Raw genomic sequence first — 17,578 nt, forward strand, 5'->3', positions numbered from 1 at the left:
GATGATTAATTTTTCTCAAGCACCATTTAAGACAGGTTATTCTCAGATTCAGAAATCTACCCAGACTTCTACTGTCTGCCATGGAAATAGAAAAAAAAAAAACAGTCTGTCCACTTTTCCCTATCACCACAAATACTGTGTTGGGCTACTTGATTGGTGTCTGCATTAGCTAGTTAAATGATCTCCTTGGTTCCACTATTACCTTTACAGTTCTTCTCCCTACAGCAACCAGAGTAATTGGTTAACACTAATTTGATTGTGTTACCTGCCCGGAGGCAATATTGCATCACACCAGGAACTATGCCACTGGTGCAACACGGAGTTGTGCAATACCCAGGCTATTCAACCATACCCAGCACCCCGACCTCTGTTTAAAATCCTCAGAGGTTTTCCATTACATTTAGGGATTTGTATAATATTTGTGTTTATATAACATATGGTTTAACCTGGTCTCCAAAGGCCTGCATGATCTGAGTGCAGCTTCCTCTTCTGTCCCATCCATGCCACTCTCCCTCTGACTTACTTGGTTCCAGCTTCTCTGAACTTCCCAAATTCCTTCAATTCCTCTGCCATACTAAGCCCTCTCTAGGATCCCACCTGGACCGCTCTTCTTTTTGATTTTTCTCTGGTTAAACTTTCTTTCTGAAGTCTCTGCTCACAAGGCACTTTCCAGAGAGATCTTTGAACCCCTGATCTAAATTAAGCCCCTTCAATTAGTCTCTTTCATGGCACGTTATTTTTTCACTTCTAAGCATTATAGTGGGTACTGTCATTATGAGTGTTTTGGTGTCAATGATGGCAGGCTTTTTTTAAATTTTCACCAGGGATGTAGAACCTCCAAATTTACTGTGAGGGGCACAGCCACAGCCCCGCAAAGGTGACAAGATGTGCTTGCTGTTTGCATCTGTTTAAATCATCACTATAAGAAAGTGATTCTTGGGTTTAGGTATGAGTGATAGCAGTTTTTATGACCAGAAAAGATTATTTATGATGAGTTTGGTTTTTAGAAATTAATATTCCATTTAAGGTTATAAGATCAAATGACTATTTGTCCTTAAGCTTTAAAATTAAAAATAAAAATCACATTGTTCTATTAATGAATAAATAAGACTTTAACAGTCACTTTTAAGGGGGCCTTTGATTAATGTGTGACCCTTTTTACAAACTTTATTTTAATTCTGTTTTTTTTTTTTTTCTTTTGAGACGGAGTCTCGCTCTTTTGCCCAGGGTGGAGTGCAGTGGCACGATCTTGGCTCACTGTGACTGCAACCTCCGCCTCTCGGGTTCAAATGATTCCTCTGCCTCAGCCACCCAAGTAGCTGGGACTACAGGCACGCAGCACCACCCAGCTAATTTTTGTATTTGTAGTAGAGATGGGGTTTCACCATATTGGCCAGGCTGGTCTCGAACTCCTGACTTTGTGATCCGTCCGCCTTGGCCTTCCAAAGTACTGGGATTACAGGTGTGAGCCACCATGCTGGCCAATTTTAATTCTTAAACATTAAAAAATTACATTCATACATTTAATGTACTTGTTTTCATTTTAAGTCATTCAACTGTGTAACAAAAATAATTTAAGTAACTCTAACATATGAAACATAAATATGGTGAATATTAGGTTCTTCTGAATGTTCCAATAGTATCTTTAAATTTAGTAAAGTTTTCTTATACATTGAACTTAAAGTCAGAAGTTAATCAATTATTCAATTAAATATTATACATTAAATTATAAAGCAATTCTGTTTGATTCGCTCATCTGCTATTAATAAATTCTCCAAATAATTACACATATTCTAAATAGCAAGTGCACAAGGTGTTCCTCAACTTAGCATGAATATATGAATACAATGGGTTTGGCTTAATCAGTTTTCATAATTCACTCTTTTATTTTCAATTACAGATCCTCCTAGAATTAAAATGGGCAGATAAAGCAGACAGTTATACCACACCAAACATTTGGTGTAGTTTTCAGGAGGAGGTCACTGAGGATACAAATTGACCCTGGATTTGGTTGGGACTCAGGGTTTTGTGTTCTCCCAACATACTGAGGCCCAGTTATGAGGCCTAGTTATAGGAATTTCATAGCCAGAAAGGGTCCCATGTTCACGTCCCTAATTCTAGTGAAATCTGGGTCTGCAACCCCTCTCCTAGGTTCTTTCACTTTGAGATTGGATTGATTTACTCTTTGAATGGCTTTATTCTATTCTAAATTATCTTCTTATTCTTCTGAGCAGGACAGGCTCAGCTCTTATTGATATATAAATAGAATCCAGTTGGAATTCCATAAATCTCTTTGTAGTTTTGTATAGCTCTATTTACAATGGTAAGATTAGTCTTAATGACAGGAATGGATCTCAATCTACAAACACAGTTCTGCAAAAACTCTTATTTTCTAAATATGTGACTCACCATTAATTTAATTAATTTTTCTAGGTGAACACAAGGCATGGGATTGTTACTTGCTACAAGGCAAGACATACAGGAAAGGGCTGGCAGTGACTCATGGTGTTAAGGTACCAGGGCCAAGTTACCCACCTACTGGAATTTTTTGTTCTGGGGGCTCACTTTCTGGGATCTAGGGGAGTTGCAGCAGTAGCTGCAGCAACAGTGGATGATAATGAGCAACAGCAAGAACAACACGGTGCTGACGAAGGTGAGGAAGATAATGTAGGCAGCAGTGTCCCACTTGGACTGAAAGGGCTGATCCCTGTCAGCTGTTGGTCTCCCCACACTTCCAGAGCCATTACCCCCAGCTCCTCCATGAACAACAGATCCATTTTAGCAGAAGCACCCTGGTGCCACCTTTTAAAAATATACTAGACAAGCACTGTGAAACACATGGGCACTCAGCCACTGTTGACTTTGTGAACAAAAGAAAGAAAGAGAGGCCGGGCATGGTGACTCATGCCTGTAATCCCAGCACTTTGGGAGGCCTAGGCGGGTGGATCACGAGGTCAGGAGATGGAGATCATCCTGGCCAACATGGTGAAACCCCATCTCTACTAAAATATAAAAAATTAGCCAGATGTGGTGGCGTGTGCCTGTAGTCCCAGCTACTCGGGAGGCTGAGGCAGGGAATTGCTTGAATCTGGGAGGTGGAGGTTGCTGTGAGCCGAGATCACGCCATCGCACTCCAGCCTGGGTGACAGGGCGAGACTCTATCTCAAAAAAAAAAAAAGAGAGAGAGAGAAAGAAAGAAAGAAAGAAAGAAAGAAGAGAAGAAGCAAGGGAGGGAGAGAGGAAAGAAGGGAGGGAGGGAGGGAAAGGAAGAGTAGGTTTTAATTTATAATTTGAACCCTTATTCAACAGGAATTGAAAATGATATAGAGTCAGTACTCACCCTTCCCTTTCCTCCTGAGATTTCATCTGGGTTCCAGGTGAACTCAGTGACATCAAGTTGGACAGCTTGAGACTTGCCTTGGGTGGAGTAGTTACGCAGGGAACAAGGGTTTCCAAACCTTTAGAATTTCCTAATAGGACTGTCTTTTGTAATTCATAACATGCCTCTTTGAATCATACCTGACCGGATGCTAATGAGAGAATTCTTAACCTCTAGAGAGCTTCAGGATAGAGCTGATCACCAGGCGACTTTCAGCCCCATCCCCTAACCCCTAACCGTGGGGAGGGGAAGAGGGTCTGGAGATTGAGTTCAATCACCAATGCCCAATCAATCACACCTACATAATGAAACTTCAGTAAAATCTCTTGCACAACAAGGTTTAGGGATCTTCTGAGTTTGTGAACATATTGATGTGCTGGGCAGGTGGATGCCCAGATTGGGCATGGGCTTTCTGTCCACCTTCTACTCCCTTCCTAACTCTATGCATCTCTTCCATTTGGCTGTTTCTGAATCGTATTCTTTATAATAAAACTGCTGTGCTAAGTATAGTGCTTTCCTGTGTCCTGTGAGTCTTTCTAGTGAATTATCAAACCTGGTGGAGAGTGGGGAGTGATATGGTTTGGCTGTGTCCCCACCCAAATCTCATCTTGAATTGCCATGTGTTGTAGGAGGAACCTGGTGGGAGATAACTGAATCAGGGGCTCAGTTCTTTTCCATGCTGTTCTTTATCAGCATGATATGTCTTTATCAGCAGCGTGAAAACAAGCTAATACAGGGAGGGTCATGGGAATCCCCAAATTTGTAGTTGATTGAGCAGAGGTTCAGTTAGCTTGGAACCCCATATCCAGCTAACATGTGAAGTGGAGGCATTGTTATGCAACTGAGCCCATAACTTGTGAGGTCTGCACTGACTCCAAGTAATTGGTGTCAGAGTTGAATTGAATTATTGGACACCCAGTTGGTATCAAAGAATTGGAGAATTGGTGGTCCTTGGAAAATGACAGATTTGCTGTCAGAAAAACAATGCTGTGCTTCATTGGAGCACTACTCCTGTGTGCCTAGAGATCACTTTGCTCTTCTGCACCAAAGAGAAGCACAGGCAGAATCTGTGAGGTTTCAAAGTCCAAGTGCAAAGCCTTCTACAAAGCCATTTCTACTCAATGTTGGTCAACTTGCTGGGCTGGGCCTGGAGAATGTGAGCACCAGTCTCCTCTGCTCTTATGAAGTCCAAACTAATCTTGAATTTGTCATCCCCTGGAGCTTGGCCTGGGCAATGAGATGGGGTGGAGGCTCCATTTTGCCAAGATCTAACACCACCTAAGTTCTAATCACTTCCCTCTGACTCTCCTCCATACTGGGGAAAAGTTGCCAGTCTCTGGGCCAGAATAGCCTTGCTCTGATTCATTGAGTATCTTCTCAAATCACTATTCATGACAGAAGTTATATTCTATGCCTACTGAAAACTGGGATTTTGGAACTCAAGAGCTAGGACAAGGTTTTTGTTAGTTATATATTGGATTCTGCAATTCATCTATATTCTGCATCATTACATGCAGAATACTGAGCTGATTGAATGGGTAAGAGCCAAAGGAGAACAAATAATGCTGGGAACAAAACACACAATGAGTAATTTTCCAAAATATTAACTCAGCACACACTTTGACCATTTGTATTAATGCTTATGGAATAGTATTTGATGTCAGTTTTCCACTAGACTGTAAATACCATGAGGACAGGGATTATATCTTGCTTGTTCATTATTGTACAAAAAGTACCTAGAATAGTACCTGCATCCAAAAGAAAATCAATAAAGATTTGTTGAAGTCATTAATGAATTTAAACTCCTTAGTTTGACATTCAATATCTAAGTGATGACTCCCTGCTCTCATAAGCTAATTTTATTCCTGTAGTCACCAACTTTCTATATCACCTGAATTAATACAGTTATCAGCTTCTATCTGTCACTTATTTAAGATCAGATCATTTATTTGAATATATTGTTTTCTTTGCTAAAAATGTCCTTTCTCCACTATAATAAAACATCTTCCCCTCTTTCAAACTATGCCTTAAAACTGATCCACAAACAACCTTCCATGATTGACCTCACTTGTCTGTACACTCAGTTTCATTCACTCATCCCTTTAAAAATATATATTGAGTAATTAGTCTGTATTGGACACCATTCTAGGCACTGGGGATACAAATGTAAATGAAAAGCTCTCTGTCCAAATAAATAAAACACAAATGAGGTATTTTTAAATAGTGATAAAGGCTATTAAAATACAAACAGGCCAGGCGGGGCAGCTCACACCTCTAATCCCAGCACTTTGGGAAGCCGAGGTGGGTGGACCACTTGAGGTCAGGAGTTCGAGACCAGCTTGGCCAACATGGCAAAACCCGTCTCTACTAAAAATACAAAAATTAGCCGAGCATGGTGGCAGGTGCCTTAATCCCAGCTGCTCGGAAGGCTGAGGCAGGAGAATTGCTTGAACCCAGGAGGTGGAGGCTGCAGTGAGCCGAGATCGTGGAATTGCACTCAAGGCGACAGAGTGAGACCCAGTCTCCAAGGAAAAACAAACAAAAAACGTAGGGCAGTGTGTGAGAGAAAGTGATCAGGGTACAACAGAACAACATTAGATAGTGATTCAGGAAGGCCCTAGGCTGGGTGCTGTGGCTCACGCCTGTAATCCCAGCACTTTGGGAGGCTGAGTTGGGTGGATCACCGGAGGTCAGGAGTTCAAGACCAGCCTGGACAACATGGTGAAACCCTCTTTTCTAAAAATACAAAAATTAGCCAGGAATGGTGGGACACACCTGTAATCCCAGCTACTTGGTAGGCTGAGGCAGGAGAATCCTTGAACCCAAGAGGCAGAGGTTGCAGTGAGCCAAGATGGTGCCACTGCACTCCAGTCTGGGTGACAGAGTGAGAGCCTGTCTTGGAAAAAAAAAAAAAAAGTCGTGATTCAGAAAAGTCCTGTCTGAGCATGTGATGTTTGAGCCAAGGTCTGAATGAAGGGAAGATGTGAGGATAGAGCATTTCTGCTACCATTTTTGTCAGGAGAGTGAACAGGTGCAGAGGGCCTGATGCAAGCATGGGTTGGGGTTCCTGGAAAAGCATAAGTGAGGCCCATGACTCAAGCTGGAGAACTAAGGAGAAGAGTGGTAAGAGATGAGAGCAGAGAGGCAAAGGTGCCAGGTCAGGCTGCGCCCTGTGGGCAAGGAACAGGAGTATGCATTTTGAACATAAGGGACACCTGGAAGGCTCTGAAACTGGGCCATGTCGTGGTCTGATTATCTTTCAGAAATGTATCTAGCCACTGGGTTAGGGCTAGACTACAAAGGTGAAAGCAAAAAGACTAGGTAGAATTTAATTGCAGTAACATGAAATGATAGCTCAGCATGAACTAGGATGGTAGTGAAAATGGAGAGAAGTGGACAGATTGGAGACCTATGCTTGAGGTCAAGCCAGTAGGGCTTGCTGATGGATTGGCTGGGCACGGGAATGAAGACTAGGGTAAATGGGGAAACAGGAGTATCAAATTTGAACTTGACTTCTAGATCTGGGTTGGTGGTGTCATACGCTGAGATGTGGAACCAGGGAAGGAAAGATTAAGGTGGAGGTAAGGGGCAGGAGTCCAACGTTCTATTTAATTCACCTCCAACATGCCTATTAGACATCTAGGTGCAGATGTCGAGTATGTGTTGGGATATATAAGCATGGATCCCAGAGGAAAGGCAGAACAGGTGGTGGTGAAGAGAGCAGACTCTGAACTCAGCTTAGCCAGTTTCAAACCCTGGCTCCTACCTATGTAGGCTTGAACAATTTACTTAAACTCTTTGTGCCTCAGTTTCTTCATCTATGAATTGGGGATAAAAACAGTACTTACCCCGTAAATTTGTTGTGAGGATTAAATGAGTTAATACATATAAAGACCTTAAGACAGGGTCTGGTATGTAGGGAGTGTCCAGTAAGTGTTAACTACTATCATCAATAAGAGGCTGGGATTTGGACACAGCTGAGGGTACAGCTGAGGGCTGGAACACAAATTTGGGAGTCATTAGTGGAATTTTAAAACCATGGGAGTGGATGATATCCCCTCAGGATCTAGTGTGTTTACAGAAGGCGAAAGGGCCCTGAGCCAAGCCTTGGGTCACCCCAACATTTACAGCTAAGGCAAAGTAGCCCTCAAATGAGAGTGAGAAAGAACAGCTAATGAGGTAGAAGAAAAACTGGGAAGGCATGCAGTCACAGAAACTGTGGTAGGTTAAACAGTATTCTCCCCAGAATTCATGCCCATCTGGAATTTCAGAATGTAACCCTATTTGAAAATAGGGTCTTTACAGACTTAATTAGTTAGATCTAATAAGTTCAGATGAGGTCATACTGATTACAGTGGGTCCTGAATCCAATGACTGGTGTCCTTACAAAAAGGCCATGTGATGACAGAAGCAGAGACTGGAGTGAGGCAGCTACAAGCCAAGGAACACCAAGGACTGGCAGGAGTGACCAGAAGCTAGGAATAGTCAAGAAAGATTCTTCCCTAAAGACTTCAGAGAGAGCATGGCCCTGCTGACACCTTGATTTTGAACTTATAGCCTCCAAAACTGTAAGGGAATAAATTTCTTTTATCTTAAGCCATTCAATTTCTGGTCATTTGTTACAGCAGCCTTAGGCATCTAATGCAAAAATCAGGAGGAGAAAGTGTTTTTAAAAGGAGGAGATAATTGGCTAGGTGTGGTGGCTTACACCTATAATCCCAGCACTTTGGGAGGCTAAGGCAGGTGGATCATGTGAGGTCAGGAGTTCAAGACCAGCCTGGTCAACATGGTGAAACCCCATCTCTACTAAAAATACAAAAATTAGCCAGGCGTGGTGGCACATGCCTATAATCCTAGCTACTTGGGAGGCTGAGGCATGAGAATCGCTTGAATCCAAGAGGCAGAGGTTGCAATGAGCCGAGATTGTGCCACTACACTCCAGCCTGGGCCACAAGAGCAAAATTTCACCTCAAACAAAACAAAACAAACAAACAAACAAAAAAACAGGTGGGGAGATGGTCAACTCTTTGAAATGGCTGGTGACAAGTAGAATAAGATCAGTACTGACAAGGGACCACTGGATTTGGTGAGGAAGTCTTTCATGATCTTGCTAGAAAACTTTCAGTGAAATATTTGGGGTTGAATTCTGATTGGAATGGATTAAGGGGAGAATAAAAGGTAGGAAGTTGAGGCAGTTGTGATAGACAACTTTTCAGGATATTTTTTGTAGTGAAGTGGAGGTGAGGGTTGTGAGGCATGAAATTCAAGGGGGGGATTTTTTTTAATTTTTTTATTTTTAAGGGACAGGATCTCACTCTCACCCCGGCAGGATGCAGTGGCACAATCATAGCTCACTGCAGCCTTGAACTCCTGGGCTCAATCAGTCCTCCTGCCTCAGCCTCCCCAAAGGTTGGCACTAAAGGTGTGTGCCACCATGCTTAGCTAATTTAAAAATTTTTTTTGTAGAGATAGGATCTTACAAGGTTGCCCAGACCAGTCTCAAACTGCTGGCCTCACACAATCTTCCTGCCTTGGTCTCCCAAAGTGTTGGGATTGCAGGTGCAAGCCACCGTGTTTGGACACATTTTTTAAACAACCGCCATTCTAATCATGTTTGTATGCTAGTGGAAATGACCCAGTAGAGAGGGGACTTGATGGTATGAGAAAGAAAGGGATTTATTTCAGATTCTAAATGCTGGAAAAAAAACAAGAGGCTGAGATTCAGATTGCTAGTGGAAAATCTGATCTTTGGTTGAAGCCAGGGAACCTCTACCAGGGTACAAGAAAGAAGGCCTAAAAGATCGCTATGGTCTGGTCATTTCATGGTAGATAGACAAGGGATTTGATGGATCACTTCGATTTTCTTCCTTTTTTTTTTTTTTTTTTTTTTGAGACGGAGTCTTGCTCTGTCGCCCAGGCTGGAGTGCAGTGGCGCAGTCTCGGCTCACTGCAAGCTCTGCCTCCCTGGTTCACGCCATTCTCCTGCCTCAGCCTCTCTGAGTAGCTGGGACTACAGGCGCCCGCCACCACGCCTGGCTAATTTTTTGTATTTTTAGTAGAGAAGGGGTTTCACCGTGGTCTCGATCTCCTGACCTAGTGATCCGCCCGCCTCGGCCTCCCAAAGTGCTGGGATTACACGCGTGAGCCACCGCGCCCGGCCGGATCACTTCGATTTTCTCAGCTACTCACTCAGCTGAAAATAGTGGAAGAGAGAGGATGGATGGTGTGGAAGGTTTGAGAAGAAAGCAGAGCATGCCCCTCTGGGAGTAGGAAACAAATGTACCAGGACAATGCAGTGGGATTGTGGAGTGGGCCTGAAGGCTCAGATTTGAGATTTGTGATTAGTTGTGTGATTTATCCAGCAATATCAGCCACTCAGGTGCAGGTGCAGAGCAGACAGAGAGCCAAGAATCCTTGTAAGTGGCACATTTAAATGACACACCATAGAACCTATGGGGGGTGAAGAGAGATGGCAGGACATAAGGAGAAGATGTAAAGAGCTGGTAGGGTCCGTGGATTGGAAGCTTGATGCTGAGAAGAACACTTGAGTAAAGACACTATTGGCCGAGCGCAGTGGCTCATGCTTGTAATCTCAGCACTTTGGGAGGCCGAGGCGGGCGGATCACGAGGTCAGGAGATTGAGACCATCCTGGCTAACACGGTGAAACCCCATCTCTACTAAAAATACAAAAATTAGCCGGGCGTGGTGGCGGGTGCCTGTGGTCCCAGCTACTCGAGAGGGTGAGGCAGGAGAATGGTGCAAAACGCGGGAGGCGGAGCTTGCAGTGAGCCAAGATCGTGCCACTGCACTCCAGCCTGGGTGACAGAGCGAGACTCCATCTCAAAAAAAAAAAAAAAAAAAAAAAAAAAGACACTATGAAAAAAGGACCAGAACCTTAACAGGAGTGGTCAGCAGGAAAGATTATTGAAAATAAGGTTTTTGCAGCCAGGTGCAGTGCCTCACGCCTGTAATCCCAGCAGTTTGAGAGGCTTAGTAGGCAGGCAGATCACCTGAGGTCAGGAGTTTGAGACCAGCCTGGCCAACATGGTGAAACCCCGCCTCTACTAAAAATATAGAAATTAGTTGAGCGCGGTGGTGGGTACCTGTAATCCTAGCTACTCAGGAGGCTGAGACAGGAGAATTGTTTGAGCCTGGGAGGTGGAGGTTGCAGTGAGCCGAGATCGTGCCTGCACTCCAGCCTGGGTGACAAAGCAAGACTGTCTTGAAAAAAAAAAAAAAGGAAAAAAAGAAAATGAGTTTTTTGGAAGTTGATGACAAATTAGCTGAAGACATACTATAGACAATCTCCTAAGTGGAAGAGAGAAGGAGTGAGAGATTCAAAAAGAAATAAACCGTGGCTCATGCCAGAAAGAGTTTATAATCAATTAAGGGATAAAATATGTACCAAGCAGCTTTATAACATGGCAGCATACGTAGGTCCATCTATCTAACTGGGTCATAAGAGGCTTGAAGGCAGAAATTATGTTACGGTTCATTTACATCACACTTAGCATCTGCAGGAATCGTGTGTTCTAATTCACTTATATGGCACCTAGCATCTAACAGATGCTATGAATATGTGCTCAGTAAATATTGACTGATAGTATCTTTAGTATCTTTGAATAATGAAGGTATAAGCATGATAAGCCAAAAATAATAATAATAACAATGATGATAGTAAGTGCTTATCTTCGTTTGGGCTGCTATAACAACATATCTTAGATCAGGTAATTTATAAACAATATAAATGTATTGCTCACAGTTCTAGATGTTGGCAAGTCTAAGATCAAGGCAGCAACGGTTGTCTGGTGACAGCTTGTTCCTGGTGATAGTGCTTTCTACGTGTCCTCACATGGCAGAAGGCGCGAACCAGCTCCCTCAAGCCTCTAATTCCATTTATGAGAACAGAGCCCTCATGACCTAATCACGTCCCAGGGACCCCATCTCTTAATACTATTGCAGTAGATAATAGATTTTAACATATGAATTTTGGGGGAACATAAACGTTCAGACCATAGCAATGCTGCTTTCCTTGTGTGAGACATTGTTCTAAGTACTTTATATGTATAATGACACATCTAATCACAAAATCCTGTAAGGTAGGTGTTATTAAATAGGAAATTAGCCAAAGAAAAGTTGAGTACCTTGGCCAAGGTCACACAGCTGGTAAGAGGCAGAACCAGGCTTCGAACCCAGTTAGAGTAACTCTAGTCTGCACTCTCCTAAACGCCACCTCCATTTCCTATTTAGAAAGAGTAATTAATTAGCCACACTCTACTCAGAAGTCTGTGACCCGAAGCAAACGTTCTTATTTTGTGAAACAATGTGGAGACATTGTACTAGTTTGTTCTCATGCTGCTAATAAAGACATACCCGAGACTGGGTAATTTATAAAGAAAAGGAGGTTTAATGGACTCACAGTTCCACGTGGCTGGGGGAGCCTCACAATCATTGCAGAAGGTGAAGGAGGAGCAAAGGCATGTCTTTTTTTTTTTTTTTTTTTTTTTTTTTTTGAGGCAGAGTCTCGCTCTGCCGCCCAGGCTGGAGTGCAGTGGCGTGATCTCGGCTCACTGCAAGCTCCGCCTCCCGGGTTCACGCCATTCTCCTGCCTCAGCCTCTCCTAGTAGCTGGGACTACAGGCGCCCGCCACCACGCCCGGCTGATTTTTTTATATTTTTAGTAGAGACGGGGTTTCACCGTGGTCTCGATCTCCTGACCTCGTGATCCGCCCGCCTCGGCCTCCCAAAGTGCTGGGATTACAAGCGTGAGCCACCGCGCCCGGCCGCAAAGGCATGTCTTACATTGCAGCAGGCAAGAGCACGTGTACAGAGGAACTGCCCTTTATAAAACCGTCAGATCTCGTGAGACTTATTCACTATCACGAGAACAGCATGGGAAAAACCTGCCCCCATGATTCAATTACCTCCCACTTGGGAATTATGGGAGCTACAATTCAAGATGAGATTTGGGTGGGCACACAGCCAAACCATATCAGACATCAAAGAAAACTCACAGGGGCCTGGTGCAGTGGCCCACGCCTGTAATCCCAACACTTTGGGAGGCTGAGGCGGGTGGATCACCTGAGGTCAGGAGTTCAAGACCAGCCTGGCTGACATGGTGAAACCCCATCTCTACTAAAAATACAAAAATTAGCTGGAGTGGTGGTGCACGCCGGTAGTTCCAGATACTCGGGAGGCTGAGGCAGAATCGCTTGAACCCGGGAGGCAGAAGTTGCAGTGAGCCGAGATCACGCCACTCCACTCCAGCTAGGGCAACAAAGTGAGCCTTTGTCTCAAAAAACAAAAACAAAAACAAAGAAAACTCACAGGGAAGATTCCTGAAGTGTGATTGTCTTTTGTTTATATAGTCATTTCAGGTAAAATAATCACTCATTCATTACTAAGGAGACACGAGTGGGGCTTGAGTTCTACACTCTGTGAACAAACTCATCACCTATCCTGGCATTATCAGTGGGACAGGAAGCAGGTGCAGCATAATGGGGGATATACACATAGAACCCTGACAAGTCTGGGTTGTATCTGAGTTCTGCTGCTGCTAGCTGTGTGACTCCGGACAAGTTACTTGACCTCTCTATGCCTCAGTTCTCTCATTTTTAGAATGGCAATAATTATACTATCTACTTCATAGGTTTTTCATGATAATTAAATGTGATAATTCATGTAAACTACCTAGTACAGGACCTAAAACATAGTAAATGCCCTAAATGTTACTCTTCTAAGTCAACTCCTCAGCATTTCCCTGATTTCCGTGTTAAAGTCCAAACTCCTTCGCATGGCATGAAAAGTCCCTCCTTAACTCCTGGATTGGCCCAAGCTTACCTCATCTTTCCCTCCATTCCCTCTGTAAATCTGAGATCCAATCATAATTGTTTTGTGTATCATTTCTTATATGAACTTTACACTCTGGAAGTAACTCCCAAGATTCGTGACGCAATCAAAATGCAATCTGATTTTATCACTCACTGTCCCTTTAAGTATTCAGAAGGAGTAATTTTTTTCTGCCTTCCAATGGAAACTTGGACAGATATCAAGAATTCTTAATTAGTGGGCAGTCCTACTCACTTTAAGTAAAAAATCAGTCTGGCTTTGGTAATTAGAAATGTGTCAAGATATTAATTAAATGCCTCAATCTCCATTCAAAAAGTGAGAGTTCTCTGCACCTGTGAGGGCCTGTGGTCCCCTTATGCTCTCTCTCCCCCACTTAAATCCTCCCCAGGCATCAGCAGCTGCATCAGACCCCACCTGGACAGAAGCCAGCTGAGGCAGTGCAGGTTGCTGGTGGTCTTCAGGTTGTCTGCATCTGGGAGGTGCCTAAACTTGGTTCTTTCTCTTCAGGGTGCACATCTTTTTTTAAAATATATAGCAGTTTATTAAAAAGAATATATGGATATGCAGCAGTAAGTGACAAAATTGATAAAAGAGGACCCACAATATCACTGATACTCCTATTACTCCATGAAACTACTCCATGCAGTGATTTAGAAGGGACCCTGGTTTGTAGGGTGCACAGATTGCTTCACATTATAGAATATATAACACATAGGAGTTGTAATTTCATAGAATCTGAACAGTCGGCATCACTGCTACTGATATCTTAACTGGTAGAAGCTAGCTGGCTTTTTATAACTGATGAACTATTGTGAGAAGCTGTTGTCTCTCCATGGGTTGTTTGAAGATTTTTTTTTTCTTTTTTTGAGACTGGGTCTGGCTTTTTTGTCCAGGCTGGAATGCAGTGGCGTGATCTCGGCTCATTGCAACCTCCGCCTCCTGGGCTCAAGCCATCGTCCCATCTCAGACTCCTGAGTAGTTGGGAGGGACTACAGGTGCATGCCACCACACCCGGCTAATATTTGTATTTTTTTTTTTTTTAGTAGAGATGGGCTTTCGCCATGTTGGTCAGGCTGGTCTCAAACTCCTGACCTCAGGTGATCCACCTGCCTCGGCCCCCCAAAGTGCTAGGATTACAGGCGTGAGCCACCATGCCCGGCCACGCCCAGCTCATTTTTGTATTTTCAGTAGAGACATGGTTTCACTATGGTGGTCAGGCTGGTCTTGAACTCCTGACCTCAGGTGATCCACCCACCTTGACCTCCCAAAGTGCTGGGATTACAGGTGTGAGTCAGCACCCAGTCAGCTAGCTCCTATGTATTTTTCAACACTCAGAATGTCTCTCCCCACCACCTCAAGAACCCACAAATGGACTAATCCCACCCACTTCACACTATTTACATTTTCACGGTAACCTTTTCTCACCTCTATCACAACTAACCCACACCACTTTGTACATCTGTGATAACCAACCTACATCATTTGTGTCTGTCCCCACTCTAAGACATTGGAAGGTCTTGGGGTCAGAGACTCTTGAGATTTACTGTTACATCCTCAAAACCTAACATACAATAAAATGCAAATTTCCGGCCTATGTGGTGGCTCACACTTGTAATCCCAGCACTTTGGGAGGCTGAGATGGGCAGATCATTTGAGGTCAGGAGTTTGAGACCAGCCTGGATAACATGGTGAAACCCCATCTCTGCAATACAAAAATTAGCTGGCCATGGCAGTGGGCAACTGTAATCCCAGCTACTTGGGAGGCTGAGGCAGGAGAATCGCTTGAACCTGGGAGGCAGAGGTTATGGTGAGCCAAGATTGTGCCACTGTGCTCTAGCCTGGGTGAAAGAGGGAGACTGCTCTTCAAAAAGAAAAACAAAAAAAAGTAAATTACCATTAGCAATAGCATGAGGCATGGAGGAATTAATGTAATAAGAGATATGTAAGATCTCTATGTGGAAGCTAAAAACTTCAGCAGGATCTTAGGAAACTCAACAAGCTGATTCCAAAATTGATATGGAAATGCAAAGAGCCAAGATCCTCCTAAAAACAAAACAAAACAAAGAAAACCAAGTGGGAAGATGTGCTTTACCACATATCAACTTCTTAGAGTCACTGGAACAGTTTGGTGTTAGCACAAGGATAAACAAAGAAACCAGTGGGATAGAATAGAAAGTTCAGAAACAGATCTGTTCAGATATGCGCACTCAATTTATGACAGACATGGTGCTATGGAGCACAGAAAAAACAGGTTTAAAACAAGCATTACACATAAAAAATATTAAATTTAAACTAAAAATTTATCTTCCTCAAAAGACATCATTTTGAGACTAAAAAGGGAAGCTACATAACAGAACATTTTGCTTGACATATAATTGACAAAGGACTTGCGTTCATAATATGCAAAGAATTACAAAAGAAAACAACAAGCAAAGGACAACGTAAGGGAAAACTGGGTAAAAGATTTGAGCAATTCATCAAAAAGGAAATCTAAAAAGGCCCCCAAAATACAAAAAAGTGCTCAACTTTATTGGCAATTAGGGAAATGCAAGTTAAAAACCCCACTAGAATGGTTAAAATTAAAAGGTCTGACAATACCAATCATAGGCTGGGAGACAGGGCAACAGGAACCAGATTGCTATTAGGCAAGCAAGGTGCTGCAATCCCCTTGAAAAACAGTTTGGAGTTACCTAAGAAAGTTGAAGATATGTAGCCCTGTGGCCCAGCAATTCAAGGGAAATGTGTACGTGTGGTCACCAGGAAGGCAAGTGCAAAAATGTTGACAGCAGCATGATTCACCATACCAATAGCTCCAAACTGAAACTTTAATGTTCATAAATTCAATGTTCATAAGTACTAGGATGATTAAATCACATTCTATTCATATGACAATTCTATACTACAATAAAAACGAAATAACTGTAGCCTCACGAGAACATAATTGAATCTCACAATGTTAAGCAGAAAAAGCTAGTCGCAAAAGAATATCTAGGCTGGGCATGGTGGCTCATGCCTGTAATCCCAGCGCTTTGGGAGGCTGAGGTGGATGGGTCATTTGAGGCCAGGGGTCCGAGGCCACCAACATGGTGAAACCCTGTCTCTACTAAAAATACAAAAATTAGCTCGGCATGGTGGTGCACGCCTGTAATCCCGGCTACTCAGGAAGCTGAGGCAGAAGAATTGTGCGAACCCAGTAGGCAGAGGTTGCAGTGAGCCGAGATTGCACCACTGCACTCAAGCCTGGGCGACAGAGAGAGGCTCTATCTCAGAAAAGAAAAGAAAAAAAAAGAAAAAAAAATCTAATACTTGATTATTTTATGCAATTTATATAGCATCAAGAACAGGCAGAACTAGACTACAGTTTTTAGGAATTCATAGGTGGTCAAAGAAAGAAAAGAAAGTGACTACATTAAAGTCAGGAAAATGATTACCTTTGGGGCTAGTGAGACAGCTGTGAATGAAAGGGCATGTGAGGGTCTTCTGGGGTATGAATGAAAGGGCATGTGAGGGTCTTCTGGGGTGTGGACAAGCTTATATTTCTGTATAGTGGTTAAATGGTTGTATTTCATAATAGTATGTGGAGCTGTACAATTGTGTTTTTATGTACTTAATATTATTATTATTAGTTACCTCCTTATGTTCATAGCAGCATATTATACTCAGGGATGGGTGACAAGCAAATTATAAGGATTGAATTCCTTGGGACTCTTAACTGTAAAAATAGAAAACACAACCCAAACTGGCTTAAGCCAAAAAAGGTAATCTATTGGGTAATATAAATTAAAGGGTGAGGAGGTCGGCATGCTGGCTTCAGATAAGGCTTAGAGCTCTTACACCGTGACCATGTCCTGGTTTCTTTTTTGTCTCAGGTTCTCTTTCTTCTGTTGGCTAAATCTTCAGTTGGTTCTTTCCTTTTGTATCCCAGATAGCTGCCAGTAAATTCCTGGGATTACAGCTTTCCTTTTTTAGGTCTAGCAGGAAAGAGAAACTTTGCTCTTCCCATAGCTCAGTCAAAACCTCTGATGTTTAGTCTTACCTCTGATTGGCCCAGTGTGGCTCATGGGTCCTTCCCTGGACTAAGCACTAAGGGAGAAAGGATAAACTGGTGGAGCCCATTCCTGGCCAGTGGCCAACAGACCACCTGTTTATTCAAGGTTCAAGTTGGTATTAGAAAGAAGAAGAGGAGAAGAATAGTGAGGAGGTAGCTAACAAATGTCTATGACAATCAATGTCTATTTTATTTAGTTGAATATCATCACACATAAACAACAACACACAGTTTTGCACTACTCCCTACCTCAGGCTTAATCAGAACCAAGGCAAAGAAAGTAGCTGGGTAGAACAGAGGTG

The 17,578-nt window shown here is 43.0% G+C and overlaps 1 non-coding gene across 1 annotated transcript; it reads right to left on the reverse strand.

Annotated features, from left to right (window-relative positions):
- Positions 1 to 824: 824 nt before the first annotated feature.
- On the reverse strand, positions 825 to 953 carry LOC115831890. The gene has a single exon (XR_004027379.1). It is a non-coding gene; the product is annotated as a small nucleolar RNA SNORA68 (small nucleolar RNA).
- Positions 954 to 17,578: the final 16,625 nt, after the last annotated feature.

The sequence above is a fragment of the Nomascus leucogenys genome, chromosome 2 (genome assembly GCF_006542625.1).
Source record: "Nomascus leucogenys isolate Asia chromosome 2, Asia_NLE_v1, whole genome shotgun sequence".
NCBI lineage: Eukaryota > Metazoa > Chordata > Mammalia > Primates > Hylobatidae > Nomascus > Nomascus leucogenys.